The sequence below is a fragment of the Henckelia pumila genome, chromosome 2 (genome assembly GCF_033568475.1).
Source record: "Henckelia pumila isolate YLH828 chromosome 2, ASM3356847v2, whole genome shotgun sequence".
Classification (NCBI taxonomy): domain Eukaryota; kingdom Viridiplantae; phylum Streptophyta; class Magnoliopsida; order Lamiales; family Gesneriaceae; genus Henckelia; species Henckelia pumila.
In genome coordinates this window covers 66,928,568-66,948,328 of record NC_133121.1, presented here as the reverse complement: position 1 = coordinate 66,948,328, position 19,761 = coordinate 66,928,568, and positions in this window count along the sequence as shown.

The window sequence follows — 19,761 nt, the reverse complement described above, 5'->3', positions numbered from 1 at the left end:
CTTCTGAACAAACAGAACAGGAGCACCCCAAGGCGATACACTAGGTCTGATGTATCCCTTGTTGGAAAACTGTGTTCAAATCAATTAAGAATTGATACCCGGTGCAGCGGAAGTTTAAAATTTTTATTTTATTATATGGAACGATTCCATATATGGGTATCAAAACTTTTACGATTAAATTTGTTCAAGTAAAAATAAAAACACAATTAAATTTTTACCTCGTCAAGCAAAGGCTTGATCGTGGACTCCAACAGAATTGAATCTGCTCTTCTTGTAAATCCCGTGAACCGATGACAGTCACGATCTAACTCCGGAATTAGGTCCACGAATGAAAAATAGAAACCCTCTAATTGACTGCACTAGAAATCAATCAGAAGTTTTACATAGAGAATAAACATATATGATCTGTTAATTCGATTTGTAATTTTTCACAAAAATCACAAGTTGAATTTTCTCCAAAAGGGATAGAGGATTTCGAAAATCCCCTTGAAAATTCTAGAGTGTATTTTCGAAAATTGCAATATACAATGTGTGTGATTTTCGAACCCAACACCTCTATTTATAGATAATTTCTAGTTATAATTGTATCAGGACTCTAACTCCTTAAAACCCACAATCCATAACTTAAGCCCAACAAGCCAAGCCTGTTGTTATAGAAATTAATATAAAATTCATTGTGACTCCGATTGATAAACTGATTTCACCAATGTGCACAGAAACCATTTCTGCATCTTTTAGAGTCAAGATAATTTTTCTGAATCCGAATTCAGTTATTTCCAAAAATGCTCATCCCTATGTCATTTTAGGAAATCCCACTCTCTTTAGTTAAGAAGTCCAACTTCTCTTTCATTAAATTTAACTCTTTAAATTTAACTATCTCTACGGGGTTTTAGTAATCCATTACTTGTGTAACCCTCAATGGTTCAGGAATACAGCTAGCCGTGGGCTCACAACTCCTTGTGACTCGGAACAACAATTTCCGACTTACCCATCGAATCATGGTAAGAGCGCCTAGCAACATCGCCCCATGATTCCCTAGGTATTACTGATAGTGCCTGCAAGAACCAGTAGATTTTGGTTAACGTACAGTACGGTCCCTTCATCCATATATCCCGATCGAATCAACAACCATTGGTATATCGAGAGTCGTTCGAGATTCGATAACTATGCATAACATCTTGGAGATCTATTAGTGACATCGCATGTGTTACTAGGAACACCAAATAACCTAAAACACATCATGTACTCTGGCCAAAGATTCATCACACTAATATCTCCTCAGATCGCATAGGATATCCACACTCGCAAGTATGTGGTGAATCCTTGATAACAAAGCATCGACTCCTATATGTGTCGTAACTGTACCCAATCCCGACACCTGATGACCCCAATAGAGTCGGTAAACGAGTCAAAGTACAGTACTAGCATATAGAGTCTCAATGATGTTTCAAGTAATAAGGACTAATGGTGTACAACCAAAATCGCGGACTTCATCCACTCGATAAGTGATAACCACTTGGAAAGTCTAAATAGGGTAGTTCGATCATTCATCATATGAATATCCATTTGCATGCTTTGAACATCTTTATGTTCCATACCAATGAAACGTGGTACTCGGCATCGCAAATGCTAGTCTCAATCTCGAGCGATCCTTATCCTTATTTGTGGACGGCTCAATTGACTAGGAACAGTTTAGAATATACAGTGACTATAAGATGTGTTTCATGATAGCCATCCCCATGTGCTACCACATCTTACATACACTATAGTATATTCAAGGTCTTTATCAAAACAACAATAGTATATCATAATATAACATTATGAAGAAAAATAAAGTCAATGCCATTATAAAAGTTTAAATTATATTAAACAAAAGATTGTTTTACATAGAGTCATAAAAGCCCTTAGCCACAAGTTGGCTAACCGGGCACCCACTCTTTCATCCCTTGGCAATAAAATCCTCAAGCTGCTCCTTCAACTCTTTCAATTCAATTGGTGTCATACGATAAGGAGCTTTGGAAATAGGTTGAGTACCTGACAACAAATTGATGTTGAATTCGATCTCTCGAATAGGTGGAAATCCAGGAACATCTTCCGGAAACACATCAGCAAATTCTCTAACCACTGGTATATCAACCAAATCAGGGCTAGATATCAGTACATCAACTGCATACACCAAAAATCCCTCTGCACCTTGCTGTAACAAACGAGTCATAGATAACACTAAAATCAAATGAATTCTAGATCGAGAACCCTTACCAAAGAATTTCCACTCGTCTGCTATTTCAGGTCTGAATCTGACCACCTTCAGAAAACAATCGAATGTTGCCTTGTACTTGGTTAAAGCATATATATACCGACAATACAGTCAAAATCTGACAGCCCAAGTACAATACAGTCGAACTCTAGAAAATTTCCCTCAAAACAGAGTTAATAGTTCCTGACTAATCGGACAGAAACAATTCCTCCACCCAAAGGTGAAGTAAAAGCTACTACAGTAGGCAACAACTCAGTAGGCAAAGCATGCAATAACACAAATTTCTCAGAGATAAAGGAATGGGAAGCACCTGTATCTATCAAAACATGAGCAGAATAACCGAAAATCGAACAGTTACCTACTATAACATCTTCAGGTGCTGCCTGAGTCTGATCCTCTGTCAATGCAATGGCTCGTTCCTGCTATCTCGGAGGCTGGTTCGCACTAGGGTTACCTCCCTGTATGGGGCTAATTGCATCCACACCTCCTGTGAATGCTCTAAAAGGCATAAAACCCCCTGTGTAAAATTAATAACATGTTAGACCCAATGTTTTAAAAAAATTAGCATAAAAACCCCTATAAGAGGGTATAAATATGCTCGAGTTTTTATAACATAGGGGTGAAATGTGCTACATTTTAAAAAACTGAGGGATGCATTAGCCTATTAATATTTCTTAAGGGGTTTTATGTCTTTTAAACTTTTCACAGGGGGTGTGGATGCAATTAGCCCCTCTGTGGGTTCTGATGCGGAGGCTTGAAGGAGTGAACTGTAGAAGACTGTCTCTCAGGCTGAGCTGTAGGTCTAGATGAACTCCCACTCTGAGCTCGATCTCTACTACGCTGAGGGAACACCATAGAAAAGTGTCCCGGTTGCTGACAGGTGTTGCAGTTACCAAAGACTCCTACACACTGATCTGTCGAGTGCCTACATCCACATTTGCTGCAATACAAGGATGATGATCCAGAACTCTGTCCTGAACCGAATTGCTTGGAACCATTGGAACTGGAAGAACTGTTCCCCTACCTCTTGAACTGTTTTCCTCTTGCTTTGTACTGATCCTTTCTGTTTCCCCCACTGCTTCCACCTTCATACCTCTGCTGCCGGTTCTGATACTGGGGTGGCTGATTTTGATACTGAGACGGTTGGTTCTGAGACTGTCTCGGTTGCTGAGGTACCATCTGATTCCCTTTCTGTCTCCACAAACCCTCTTCAGCTCCCTTTGCGTGATTCATGGCATCCGCAAAGTTATCAGGTCTAGCAGTGTTTACCAACGTGAAGATATCGGGATTCAAGCTGTTGATGAACTGGCCGGCTTTGGCTTCTTCACTATCGGCAATGTGAGGTGCAAAACGCAACAGGCTGTCGAACTTGGCTATGTACTCCTCAATGTTCAGATTCCCTTGCCTCAGATTGGCAAACTCGGCTCCCTTGTCCTTTCGGTACGAAATAGGGAAAAACCGCTTATAAAGTTCAAATTTGAAAAGAGTCCAATTAACAACTGTACCTCGGTTCTCCATGGATCTCTTGGTCGTGATCCACCAGTTTTTAGCAACACCACGAAGCTGATGAATGACCTGGTTCAGCGGTCATCTGTATAATCAATGGAATCGAACAACTGATTAATGTCATCGAACAAACTCTCACAATCAACTGGATTCTCTGTACCCAACAACAATGGTGGATTAAACGACTGGAACCTCTTCAGCAAGGTTTCCATAGGCATCGTTGTAGCATCCATTTGAACAGTTTCAGTACTAGCTTGCTCAGTCTTAGGAATAACTGACGGTGGGTTTATGTTAATCACTCGACGAGGACCCATCTGATAATCAAAGGTTAGGACACAAGATATCTCAATTGCTACAATTCGGTGTCCTTACAACCGCTTGGAATACCGGATACTCGTCGATAACAAACACAGTTATATCTCAAGTAATCCATGCTTTAAACATTAAATCACAAAATCATGTAATTCAATTAATTCTCAACTAATAAAGCATGCTCGCATGGAATTAAATAAACAATTAAATAACTCAAACACATGCGAGAAGCCAATACATGTGGACTCGAACTACCCCGCTCACTCTAGTTCAACCAAGAATCTTAACTTTCTGATACAACTTAATGTGAGACCTCGGTTCTAAACAACTAATCTCGGACTAAAAAACAATTAAGCATATAAGATCCAAGACAGAAAGCAACGCAAGGAAATATGTTTTTTTTTCTTAAAGGGGGGTGTGCTCGGTCTGCTAAAAACAGCAGACCGTGCGCCTCCAGTCCAAGCATCCCACTGTTCTGCTCAACAGGGGATGCGCTCGGTCTGCTAAAAATAGCAGACTGAGCGAGGCCAAGACAGCAGCCTGCTGTCTTGCTTGGAAGGGGGTGGCGCTCGGTGAAAGGACCCAAACTCTTTAAATATAAATAAATATGCGGAAATTTTTTTTTTTTTTTTATACTTACTAAGTAAAAATATGTACATACATGCCCATACATATATGCACAAAATAAATAGATTTAAAAATAAATAACTTAAATAAAAATGCAACCTTTAATAAATTAAATATCTGAGTCTAACATTTAATAAAATACTGACATAAGCAAAATAAATAAAATTTGCATGCACTGAAAATATTTAAATAAGATGAGTAATAATATCCACCACTGAAAATAAAAAAAAATGTATAACACGATAAAAATATTCAAAACATGACGTAGACTCAAACAACGGTCACGGGGTTACTACTTGTCCGCTCATAGGTCCTCGCCGCCGGTGGGTACTACATCCTCCTCTACGTACTCACCTACACCATATCAGTGTAGTGAGCCTAGAGGCCCAATTAACTTAACCCGGACCCGGACCCAACTAACTTAACCCATGACCTGCGGATTTGACCCGGACCACTAACCCGACCCGGAACCCACCTGGAACCCTAGAACCCGTCGCCCTATTCCCGTCTCGGCTATGGCCGTGAGCAGCAGCCACTCCTTGGCTGCTGTCGGCCTGCTCCGGCCGCCCCTGGCCGGAGCACCGCCGCCCAGACGTAGCCCACGTCTGGGCGGTTCGAACCTAGCCCCTGAACCCAAACCATGCAGCCCAGCCCCTAGCTGAACCAAACCCTTCCCGTGAACCCTATTCTGCGCACTACAGGAGGCCGATCGAACCTTCTGGTTTTCCTGGGCTCGTTTGGCTCGAACCACTCGAGCCATTCGAGTCCAGGCTTCCCTCACAACCCTCTGAACCTCTGACCAGCAGCTAGATGCAACCATGGCTAAGAAAAACGTGAGTATGAACCAACAAACCAACAAAACCAAGCGCCTTCATCGAAACTCAAACCATTTTCTGAAAAAAAAAAAAAAAAAAACCTTACAAATTTTCGATGCACAACATTACATACACTATAACAACTGATATGGCATAAAAATCGAAAGGAAACATGCCTTGCACCGATAAAAGAAGAGGTAGGAGCGTGTAGAACTAATCCAGGACGACTGGGCGATGACAATCAACTTGGAAGCTTCAAAAACGTGGCTATGGATTCCTTGGGGATGGCTGGTCGATGAAGAAGCTGATGAACAAAGGAGGGGGGTGGCGGCCAAGGCTTGAAAACGTGGGGTTTAGGGTAGATTTAGGGTGTAATTTAAATAAAATGGGGGTTTGGTTAATTAAAATATTAATAAGGATTTTTAAATATAAAATATATAACTTAAAAACTCTAAATAAGAATTAAAATCTGATAACTAAATTAAAATCCCGAAATATTAATTAAGGGAATTTTAAAAATACTAAAAAGTCATTATTTTGGCTTATTTTGAATAAAAAGGGACTCCTAAAATTATATAAAATTAAATACTTAAAATATTGAGGAAATAAAACTCAAAATAATATTTTTGGGCTCTAAAAATGCTCATGAAATAAATTGGATAGAAAGTTGTAATCTCGTCCGTCCACGGTCCCGTCTACGCGATCAAAAACAATTAATTTCCATAAATCGTGAAAATCACTAATTATGGGTTAAATGCTTAAAAATAACTTAAAACATGCACAAATAATTTCACATAATTATTTAACCCATAAATCTAAAATTTTAAATAAATAAATTTCCTAATTATGCATGCGAATTTACGTATTTAAAAATACCGGGTGTTACAATTCTCCCCCCCTTAAATTGGATTTCGTCCTCGAAATTAAAGTACTTACCCAAACAACTCCGGGTAGTGAGTCCTCATATCTGCCTCGGTCTCCCAAGTAGCTTCCTCCTCCGAGTGATTCAGCCACTGGACTCTGACCATCGGTATAACCCGTGTCCTCAATCTGCGCTCCTCCCTAGCCAAGATCCGTATAGGCCTCTCCTCAAATGCTAACTCCGGTGTCAACTGAAGAGGCTCAAAATCCAACACATGTGACGGGTTCGAGATGTATCTCCGAAGCATGGATACATGGAATACAATGTGCATTGCCGCTAGCCCTGGTGGTAGAGCTAAACGGTAGGCCAACGTGCCAACTTTCTCCAAGATCTCGAATGGCCCTATATATCTCGGATTAAGCTTTCCTCTCCGGCCAAATCGCACTACTTCCTTCATAGGTGACACCTTCAGGAATACGTGATCACCTACAGCGAACTCCAAATCTCGTCGTCGAGTATCTGCATAACTCTTCTGACGACTCTGAGCAGTCCTCATGCGATCCCGAATCTGTGTCACAATATCAGCTATCTGCTGCACAATCTCAGGTCCAAGTAAAATCCTCTCACCGACCTCATCCCAATGCACAGGAGATCTGCACCTCCTCCCGTACAATGCTGCATAAGGAGCCATACCTATAGACGACTGAAAACTGTTGTTATAGGTGAACTCCACTTATGGCAGTCTAGTCTCCCACGAGCCCTGAAAGTCGATGACACAAGCTCTCAGTAGATCCTCGAGAACCTGGATCACTCTCTCAGACTGACCATCTGTCTGGGGATGGAACGCTGTACTGAACAAAAGTCTAGTCCCCAATGCAGTGTGCAAACTCCTCCAAAATGCAGACGTAAATCTCGGATCTCTGTCTGATACTATCGACACTGGTATACCATGCAGTCTAACAATCTCCTTGATGTAAAGCTCTGCATACTGTGTCAACGAGTAAGTAGTCCTCACCGGTAAGAAATGAGCTGACTTGGTGAGTCTATCCACGATCATCCAAATAGCTGTGCAACCTCTGGCACTCCTCGGTAAGCCAACTACAAAGTCCATCGTAATATTCTCCCATTTCCATTCCGGAATAGGAAGAGGTCTAAGAAGTCCTGCTGGACGTTGATGCTCAGCCTTGACCTGCTGACAAGTCAAGCACTCTGACACAACTCTCCCGATGTCTCTCTTCATCCCGGGCCACCAATACAATAGCTGCAAATCTCGATACATCTTCGTACTTCCGGGGTGAATGAAGTACGGAGATATGTGAGCCTCTGCTAAGATATCAGCTCTCAACTGATCGACGTCGGTACCCATATCCTACCACGGTACTGAACAATTCCATCCACAATTGTATACAAAATATTACCCTTGGCCTCATCTCTTTGTCTCCATCGCTGCAACTCCTCATCAGTAGACTGTCCATCCCTGATCCGATCTCGCAGAACTGGCTGCACCGTCAACACTGACAAGCTCGGTGCATGACCACTCGAGTAAAACTCCAAATCAAACCTCTGAATCTCACTCTGTAGTGGTAGCTGCATTGACAAACACGATACCACTGACAACTTCCGACTCAAAGCATCGGCCACTACATTAGCTTTACCCGGATGGTAGCTAATGTCACAATCGTAATCCTTCACCAACTCCAACCATCTCCGTTGCCTCATGTTCAACTCCTTCTGAGTAAAGAAGTACTTGAGTCTCTTATGATCAGTGAAAATATTGCACTTTTCGCCATACAGATAGTGCCTCCAGATTTTCAAAGCGAAAACCACTGCCGCTAACTCCAAGTCATGTGTCGGGTAGTTCTTCTCATGAATTTTCAACTGCCTCGACGCATAAGCAATAACCTTACCACACTGCATAAGTACTACGCCTAAATCTAGCTTAGACGCGTCGGTGTACACCACTAACTCCTCGTGTGGTACTGTCATCGCTAAAACCGGTGCAGTAGTGAGTTCTTCCTTCAGCTGATCGAAGCTTCTCTGACAGTCTGAACTCCAAATAAACTTCGCATTCTTCTTGGTTAAGGAAGTCAAGGGTACTGCAATAGAGGAAAAACCCTTGATGAACTTCCTATAGTATCCTGCCAAACCCAAGAAACTGCGAATCTCTGAAGCATTCTTCGGAATACCCTATTTTTGCACTGCCTCAACCTTCGACTGATCCACTGCAATCCCATCTCTCGAAATAATGTGGCCAAAAAATGCCACCTGCTCGAGCCAAAACTCGCACTTGCTGAACTTGGCATACAAACGATGCTCCCTCAAAGTCTGCAAGGCTGTCTGTAGATACTGCCTATGCTCCTCAACGCTCCTAGAGTAGATCAAGATATCATCAATGAAGACTATGATGAAATGATCAAGATACGGCTGAAATACCCGGTTCATGAGATCCATGAAAACCGCTGGAGCATTGGTCATCCCAAATGGCATCACTAAGAACTCTTAATGCCCATAACGTGTCCGGAAAGCAGTCTTGGACACATCTGCCTCTCTAACTCACAGCTGATGGTAACCAGATCGCAGGTCGATCTTGGAGAACACCGAAGCTCCCTGCAACTGATCAAATAAGTCCTCTATCCTCGGTAGTGGGTACTTATTCTTCACTGTGGCCCTATTGAGCTCTCGATAATCGATGCACAGTCTCATACTGCCATCCTTCTTCTTCACAAATAACACTGGAGCTCCCCATGGATAAAAGCTAGGACGAACAAAGCCTTTCTCTAATAATTCCTGTATCTGCTCCTTCAACTCTTTCATCTCGGTAGGAGCAAGTCTGTATGGTGCCTTAGAGATAGGCACGGTGTCTGGCACTAAGTCGATGCTGAACTCCACATTTCTCACTGGTGGAATTCCTGCAACATCCTCCGGGAAGACGTCCGGAAAGTCACAAACCACCTCTATCTCTGATAATGATCTGCTAGGTGATTCTGTGGCCGTGACAATACTTGCTAGAAAACCTTGGCAACCCCGTTTCAACAACTTCCTCGCCTGAATAAGAGATATCACCTGAGGAATATCACTGCTCTGAGATGCATGAAAAGTAAACGGGTCGCCTCCCGGCAGTTTCACTGACACTATCCTCCAATGAAAATCAATCGAAGCTCCATTGAATGTCAACCAGTCCATACCCAATATCAGATCAAATCCACTCAATGGCAAAACCACCACATCTACGCGAATGGAGTGCCCCTGAAGCTCCAACTCCAGTTCTCGAATGACACTAGAGGTAGAAATAATCTGTCCTGACGGCATAGTGACATCATAACCACTGTCAACAATCTCGAGTGTGATGCCTATCCGTCTGATAAACTCCAGGGAGATAAACGAATGCGTAGCCCCTGAATCTAGCAACGCAAACGTGGAGTTGCCTCCAACTAGAATTCTCCCTGCACGCAGAAGAATCCCAACAATTTCATACCACTACTAAACTTTCCCCAAAGAGTCGCTAAAACCCTTAATTCTAATCACAAGTAAAACATGCTTCTTATTCTAACATGAAAATAGATAATCCAAATAACAACAATTCCACAGAAAATGAAATTCTTAACCAAAGGAAGAAATTATAAAATACTAGAGGTAAGATATACCAGTGATCAAGGAGGTGTCTGGATCTGCCTCCTTTGCCTGCATGACGAACACTCTACCAGCGGTGCTCTTCTTCCTCGGGCAGTTAGCTATCTGATGCCCTGGCTCCCTACAGTGGAAACAAACTCCTGCTCCCAACAGACAAGGTCCCGAATGCATCTTCTGACACTTCGGGCAAGTAGGAAAACCTATAGCATTAGGGGCCCCGCCCCTCAACTGCTGTGGCCTCTGCTGCTGTGGCCTCTGCTGCGGATTCGGGCCCTTAGACGGCCCAGTAAACTGCTTCTTCGCAGGAGGCTGCGAAGATGGTCGTTGATACCCAGACTGAATCTGTCTCTTCCCCTGCTGCTCTCGCTGTATCTCTATCCTACCCTCCTCTGACCTCAGTGCTCTACTAACTGCCACCTCATATGTAGCGACGTCCATCATATGTACGTCATGCTTGATATCCGCCCTCAGTCCCTCCACAAACTGCCTCATCTTCTCCGGTGGACTGTCTGAAATCAGAGGCACAAAATGACAGCCCCTCTCGAACTGGCTCACATACTCAACCACTGACCTGTCCCCCTGCCGGAGACTCATAAACTCCCGGATCATGCGACTCCTCACATCCTCCGTGAAATACTTGGCATAGAAGATATGCCTAAACTCCGCCCAAGACAGTGTAGGAAGGTGTACTCCCCTGGCAGCACCCTCCCACCAAAGAGCTGCGTCTCCCCTCAACATATAAGTCGCACAGTTCACCTTGTCGGCATCTGTGATCCCCATATATGCAAAGATGGACTCCAAAGAACGAATCCACCCCTCAGCCACCAAAGGATCGGTGGTACCAATGAACTCCTTCGGCCCCTTCTTCTGGAACCGCTCAGCTACGTCCTCCTCATGGGACATTCTAGGACGTGAAGCCTGCTGCTCTAACAGAGCAATAACCCCTGCCATCAAAGTAGCATTGGCCTGCTCCAATGCTGCAAGTGGGTTCTGCAGAGGTGGAGGTGGAGGTAGAGGTGTAGGTGTAGATTCCCCACGTCTGTTCATCGGTCTGGGAGGCATTCTGCACCACCACATATTGCTTTACGTAAATCGCCATGCATAACTAAGTGTTTTAACATTAATGCTAACTTAAATTCTTAAAAGTAAATCATGCTATAAACACTTAAAACTTACAGACCGGTAGCGTGGATTTCTGAGCTCGCATAGCAGTAATGACCCCTCCAAGGACCGTGCTTTGATACCAACTGAAAGGACCCAAACTCTCTAAATATAAATAAATATGCGGAAAATATTTTTTTTTTTTATACTTACTAAGTAAAAATATGTACATACATTCTCATACATATATGCACAGAATAAATAGATTTAAAAATAAATAACTTAAATAAAAATGCAACCTTTAATAAATTAAATATCTGAGTCTAACATTTAATAAAATACTGACATAAGCAAAATAAATAAAATTTGCATGCACTAAAAATATTTAAATAAGATGAGTAATAATATCCACCACTGAAAATAAATAAAAATTTATAACACGATAAAAATATTCAAAACATGACGTAGACTCAGACAACGGTCACGGGGTTACTGCTTGTCCGCTCATAGGTCCTCGCCGCCGGTGGGTACTACATCCTCCTCTACGTACTCACCTGCACCATATCAGTGTAGTGAGCCTAGAGGCCCAATTAACTTAACCCGGACCCGGACCCAACTAACTTAACCCATGACCCGCGGACTTGACCCGGACCACTAACCCGACCCGAAACCCACCTGGAACCCTAGAACCCGTCGCACTATTCCCGTCTCGGCTGCGGCCGTGAGCAGCAGCCACTCCTTGGCTGCTGCCGGCCTGCTCCGGTCGCCCCTGGCCGGAGCGCCGCCGCCCAGACGTAGCCCACGTCTGGGCAGTTCGAACCTAGCCCCTGAACCCAAACCATGCAGCCCAGCCCCTAGCCGAACCAAGCCCTTCCCGTGAACCCTATTCTGCGCACTACAAGAGACCGATCGAACCTTCTAGTTTTCCTGGGCTTGTTTGGCTCGAACCACTCAAGCCATTCGAGTCCAGGCTTCCCTCACAACCCTCTGAACCTCTGACCAGCAGCTAGATGCAACCATGGCTAAGAAAAACGTGAGTATGAACCAACAAACCAACAAAACCGAGCGCCTTCATCGAAACTCAAACCATTTTCTGAAAAAAAAAAAAAAACTTACAAATTTTCGATGCACAACATTACACACACTATAACAACTGATATGGCATAAAAATCGAAAGGAAACATGCCTTGCACCGATAAAAGAAGAGGTAGGAGCGTGTAGAACGAATCCGGGACGACTGGGCGATGACAATCAACTTGGAAGCTTCAAAAACGTGGCTATGGATTCCATGGGGATGGCTGGTCGATGAAGAAGCTGATGAAAAAAGGAGGGGGGTGGCGGCCAAGGCTTGAAAACGTGGGGTTTAGGGTAGATTTAAGGTGTAATTTAAATAAAATAGGGGTTTGGTTAATTAAAATATTAATAAGGATTTTTAAATATAAAATATATAACTTAAAAACTCTAAATAAGAAGTAAAATCTGATAACTAAATTAAAATCCCGAAATATTAATTAAGGGAATTTTAAAAATACTAAAAAGTCATTATTTTGGCTTATTTTGAATAAAAAGTGACTCCTAAAATTATATAAAATTAAATACTAAAAATATTGAGGAAATAAAACTCAAAATAATATTTTTGGGCTCTAAAAATGCTCATGAATAAAATTGGATAGAAAGTTGTCATCTAGTCCGTTCACGGTCCCGTCTACGCGATCAAAAATAATTAATTTCCATAAATAGTTAAAATCACTAATTATGGGTTAAATGCTTAAAAATAACTTAAAACATGCACAAATAATTTCACATAATTATTTAACCCATAAATCTAAAATTTTAAATAAATAAATTTCCTAATTATGCATGCGAATTTACGTATTTAAAAATACCGGGTGTTACACTCGGTCTGCTAAAAACAGCAGACCGTGCGCCCCCTGCTGCACAGCCAAAATAGAGCAGAAACTCAGAAACTTGATTCCAACACATTCAAATCATAATCATGCATTACAAAAGTATTTCTTCCAACTAATACATGAAGTTCTAGAGCTTAACAACTGCTCAAAGTATAGAATATGCAACAACACATTCAATCAAAAAGCTCGCATAAACAATACAACATAATAACGAAGTTCGATATCTAAACATGTTCCAACATCACTAGGTAGACATGCTAACACGACTTCTAAACCGAGTCTCACTTCTATCCCTTGATCCTGAAGCTAACCATGCCTCTTCTGACTTAGTCCTGCCCCACCTGTTGCCAAGTACACATACAAAACAAAGCAACAGCCGGATAAACCGGTGAGAATGGTATTCCCAGTAAAAGCAACATAATAAGTAATACATGTAATATCTCAACAACATGCTCACAAGAAAACATAATCAATTCAAAATAATGATATGAATGTCTTTCAAATAGGGATATCAATTCTGATAAACAAGGGATTGCTGCTGTACTTTTGGGATCCCAAGGATAAGATCACGTAATGACTCACCGACTCTCCCAATCGAGGTGGTGCCATGCATCTCACTCTCCTAGACTTTGGTGGCACTATAAGGAGTATGCTGACACTAGGTGAACCTCTACACCCAGGCCACTCACAGTATAGCTCTCAAAATGTCTAAACAAAAAGGGTTGTTCTGCCCGCTGAAATCAACGTTGGCTCAAGATGAATGCATAACAAAACATAAAACATAAGCCACATAATAAGAGTTCATTCAATCCACAAAATACAAGTTCCACATGCTAGAACAAGTATTGATGCAATATGTAATTTTAAGGGAAACTCGAGAACCAGCTGTCCCGAGTATGCTATCTTGCTAACGATGACTTCTTTTAACTTTCAATGCAGTAGTTCCAACTTTGGATAGCTACAACAAAAGACTGTATCAAAGACCATACAATCTAAACAACAACTACGGTTCAAGGTAAATCTCTTTACCGTTCTTCGTCCAACTCTTGACGATCAAATTCTGTTAACACAGGGCTCGAAAAACTCCAACGAATCTGTACGAAGACAAGAGATGATCAACAACAACGATCACTCACAAGCCAAAGTTCAACAACTCAAAAACGATTCGAATCCCAAAAACTCAAACCGGCGGCATAACTGAACAAACCGGAAACGTAGACAACAGTTCAACAATGATGCTAACTCATAACAATGCTAAGACAACAACAACAAGGCAAACCCATCAAATCTCAAAACTAGATTTTTGAAAATAGGCTTCCAAAAATCATAACAAATCCAAACGTCGCTCTATTTCAAAACCAACAGATAATAAACGATCAGAACTCTGCCAAGAACAACATACTCGAATCTCGAACGATTCTAACAACATCCGAAAACTAAAATGTATCTGATCGTAGAAAAACATACGGTATAACGGAGCTCTCGTTGATGTGATCGCTAATCTACCTTCAGAAATAAATTCTAACGGCCGGATCGAGCTCAGGGCAAAATCTGGAATCTTGAAAACCAAAAGAGGTGTTGTTAATGGTGGGAATCGTGCAAGGGAAGGAGATGGAGGAATGGACCAAGTCAAACTAGACAAGATAATATATTAAACTCCATATTTGCACTTTAGTCCATGAAATTTTCAAAATTTGCAAAATAGGCCCTGATAAATATCAAAACGGCCCTCGACTTCTGAAAACTCTGATTATCTCAAATAAGCTCAATTAAGATAAAAACAGGGTGTTACACCATGTAAGATCGAAGCCTCCGATTTGAGTTCGGAGCCTTCGATTTGAGTTCGGAGCCTCTGAACTCATCAGAGCATCCGTTCTATAGGCATGGGCTCCGTTCTAGGTTCGGACCTTCCGAACCTGGTTCGGAGCATCCGATCCCTCCGAACCCTAGGAACCTTCCCGCCCATTTTCGAGTGTTTTGAATCCATTTTTGAATTCCTTAGTTCCTTTTGGAAATCCCTTAATCATGTTTTATTGGATCTAAACATGATCACATGATTAATTATCACTTAATCATAAATTTTGGATATGGGTCACTACATTCTCCTCCTCTTAAAAGATTTCGTCCTCAAAATCTAGCCAATCCAGAGAACATACTATAGACCCTTACTTGCATGTCTGGTTGAATAGCTTTTGACGTACTCAGACTCTTGTCAAAATCCTTGCATGCTCCATTAATGCTGAACCGCATTAGCATTTCCCCAAATTCCTTAGTTTGGCTCTTGTAGAAACTGGAAACTACTGCGCTACTTGACGAAAGTCTAACTTCCTTGGCGCTAAATCCCCACCATGATATTCCTTTTTGTCCTAAAGCGCATCTCTTCGAGATTCTTCCGTCGAGCTGACACTCTCAACTTTTGGGCAATGATCTTGTAACAAACCCATGTCGTAACCTAACTGGTTCGCGACATTCGTCGAATCACTAACAAGGTCCAACCATCTAATGGTTCCCCAAAAACACTCGGTGCAGAATACACATCCCAACACCGTCCTGATATAGCAATTAATGAATCTCTCCTCAAGATAATTCAGTTGACACAAAGCTACACTTCAACGTAATTGCCTTACATGATTTCCAGACTAGTTTATCCTTCCCATGCTCCTCTGAAGCAAAGACAAGCTTCTAAAGAGATACTAGAAACTCAGACCACCAAGTCTAGTACTAATCAAAGTTCACGTTTCTCAGTATAACTCAACATTGTGCCAAGATGAAACTCTCATCACATGACAATTATGTCACAAAATCATCCTTTAACCAATGGTCTGCGTAGCTATATGCATATGCCGCAATGGCAATCATTGCATCTCTGATGAACTACATCATCTCGACCATAGGTTATTCACCTATGAATTTCAATCGATAGGCTAGTCAATTCTTTCTACATTATTTAGTTAACTTTGGTCGTCCTCCTAGTAGTCATACTTGTAATCACTGTACACTCATCAAGACTAAGACAAGCTTTCACCAAAATGCTCGACTGGGACATTCCACCGTACACTGGAATATGGAAACGCTTCCTATCCTGTCTCGAAATAGACAGTCATTTGCACCTGGTATAACTTATCTCGGAGTCTCTGATGACACCATTATCGCTAATTATATCCTTAGCGAGATCTGACCAACTGATCTTAAAGGAAACTAGTCCCAACGGATTCAATATTTTCACTAACTCATGTTCCTGCTAAAACGCATCAGTCCTAACATGAATTGGAAAATTCTAAGATTCTTGACGAACACGTCACTCCTGGAACTACCACAAGTCACTAGATACCAAATTACTCTTGGAATACCTCATGATTAAAGTAACTTGCTACATATCACACATCCGACTACTGTCCATTGCTAAAATGCAACAACCTTGACATTCAGCCCGCACTTGATGTGACTCACTGACTGAGAAGAACAAAGTTGCTTCATCGTGATCTTACGAAGTCTTCAATCCGAACGGCAATCTTGTTGGCTACTAAGTTGATCATCGACTGATTCAATCATCTCAATGGCATCGCGCATCACACGCTGGAAGATTAGTGACAACAATCCTGCTAGACTCTGAAAAACCAAGTCTCAGCTATTGTCTCATCCCACGATCAGACAACTGATGTTCACTCGTTAATGCCCATTATAATCCTCAATACTTTTTGGATCTCAAACCCAATGGTATACTTAGACGTCATCACATGAACACTTCATCAAATGTTCTGTTGACAGTCTTCGACAATTATTGTCTACCATTGACATGGAGAACCACTTGATCACTTTTGTACTCAACATTGAGTATACTATTGCTAATATTTAAGAAATTTATTGGACCAATTTTGGCTTCTCCTTAATGAGAAACACTAAACTGAGGAACTACCAATTCCCTTGCTTGCTCTTGCTACGGCTGACAACCAAGTTATCACCGAAACTTGACTATACAGGTCAATTTTTCAATCGTCCTTGTTTAGCAGCAATTCCAAAAGATCCGTCTCTGGCAATCCTAGATATTCTAATTATACCCAAATCGTCAACTGTTCTGATACTGTACCAAGTACCAATCCCCTAAGCACGCTACGACAAAATGTTATCCCAAGTACTCCTCGATCTACTAAATCCTAATCATCACTGACAGTGATACATATAGAAACATTCTCAATGGATTTGATGCTCAAAATATTGTTTTTGCCAACTTGAAGTAGAGAAAATATATTTGGTCTTGAAGTACCATATCTATGGAAATATCAGCATTTGAATCAATTTTTGGCAAATTAGTGCACAAGATTTGAATAATAAGAGTCTAATTCAAGTGATGCTTGCAAAAGGGGGAGCAATCAAAGTTGTATTCTTTTTCCCTTGTCTATGATTTTTCCCATGTGGTTTTTCATTACAAGGTTTATAATGAGTCAATTAACAAGTATCAAAAGATGTCGTACTCGTTTTCCTTCACTAGGATTTTGTCCCACTAGATTTTTCCTGGTAAGGTTTTAACGAGGCTTATCCATCGTCAAAAAGACATCCAAAAAATATATATGTTGTTGTACTCTTTTTTCTTCATTCAGATTTTTTTCATGGGGTTTTACTTTCAAGGTTTTAACGAGGCATCACTTGAGTCCCGTTGAAGTTTCCAAGCATCCATTTTCCAAGTTGAGATTTTGATGAATCGGTTGTGGTGCAAATAATCATCTAAAAGAGAGTGGTATAAATATATTATTATTGTAGATGCTTATCTTTATCTATGTAAATTGAAAGATTTGTGATCAAGATAAATATGTTAAGATAATATCTATAAATATTTGTATTCTATTATTTTTCTATATAAATAGGGTGATTGGGTTCAATAAAAATTGCACCTGAGTATTGACTCATATGAATTCTCTCTGATAAATTTTCTCTACTCATCTCTCTGTCCTCTCCTTATTAATAACAATATATAATCATATAAATGAGAATCACAGAAGATTGAAATTTATTATTGGGAGGGAAATTATAGAATTAAATTTTGACTTTACTAAATAACAGTTTTTTAACGGGAACTATCCCTTTACCTTTTACTATTTAATAAAGAATGAGCAACTTATAGAAATATTTGGTACGATGGTGTGTCAATCTTTTTATTTACAAATTTGGCCCAATAAGTTATCTACTCAAATTAATATATCGCGTTAAAATTTCATAACTCCGACTGCTTCTACCCACGTTCTCTTCCAGAACTTACAACTTCTTCCCCAAAAACCCACTCAATTCCCACCCCTCAGCAATAAAAAATCCTTCTACTAGCAGCAAATATTTAATTTCTCCTTCAGAATCATCCAAGGTGTCGAATTTTATTCAAGAGTCAAGGGCCCAATTGATTTTGGTGAGTGTTATGATATTCAAGTTCACGCTTTCGATTTCAGTTTAAGGTAATATATTTAATCTTTTGTTTCATAGAAATTCTATTTCTCAACAGATTTTTTGCATACTCAATTGGAAGAAATCTGGGAAAAATCAATCAAATACGAACGACCTTCATCATCAGTACCAGATTTCGCTTTTCTTACAAAATGAGGTACATTATCTTAATTTATCATGCATTAGCCAAAAAACGCCCCTACCATTTACATTCTCTTTCATTGCTCTTTTTGACAGAGAAAAACATACAATTCTCGATTATCTTGCATCATTCAAGGCCCATGCCAGGATCTGCGTTTCTTGATGACTGTAACCCGATAGAAAACTTCCAAATTATTGGCTGTTTTGTACGTTTTTTGTTTTTATTTTCATAATTTTTATGTGGTTTTCTGTTTGTTTTTGTCAGGACCCTTTGTCTATTTCGAAGTTTTAAACCTCCGTTCAGCCTACATTGTTTTGGAAGTGGATGTGTGTCCATTAATCTTTATATTGTTATCTTTGTTCTGAATTGTTTGTGTTGGTTTTCTGTATGCTCAAATCGAGAGGATCTTGAGATATATGGATTAGAAAATGTGTCCTTTTGATATAATTATTGCTATGGTTTCTGTGTTCATGATGATTTCTTCTGAATTATTTAGTTTGACTTTCTATTTCTCGACTTTTTCTTGTTTTGAATTTGTGTTGATTGGATCAAGTGGAATAGACGGTAACAAGGCAAAAGGCATTGAAATATGAGGAATTGAGTTCAGTTCAAATAAAAATGGGAAATATTGTGTTGATTATTTTTCATTCATTGTTCTATTTTTGGTATGATGTTTTTATCAAATACACTATGTTGTCTAGAAGCCGCAGAAACATGAAAATGGGAAATATTGAGAAAATACATTATATTGATTGATTAGAAGATTTCGTGTATTTTATGTAAAATGAAATATATATGAGGAATTGAGTTCAGTTCAAATAAAACGTTCCTTGAAAAATTTAGGAAAAGAATTATAGATAACAACCATAGGTATATATATGATTTCTTAATATCATATATTTTCCAAAATTGCTGCACTTCTATTCAGAATTTTATTTCTTCTATCATGTTTTTCCTAACAATTGTTCAAATCATCCGATAGAAAATTGGATAGTCGGTGATGATAGATTTGAGATTTTAATAATTTTTGTTACTGTTTGTTTGTTTTCTTAATTTTATGTTGTGTTTATGTTGGTGCGTAATCTCTTATCTCTGATATCATTGTTAAACTATATTTTGTAAAGAGAATATTATTTTTTTCATTTAAAAAGTTTGTATTTTGTTTCACA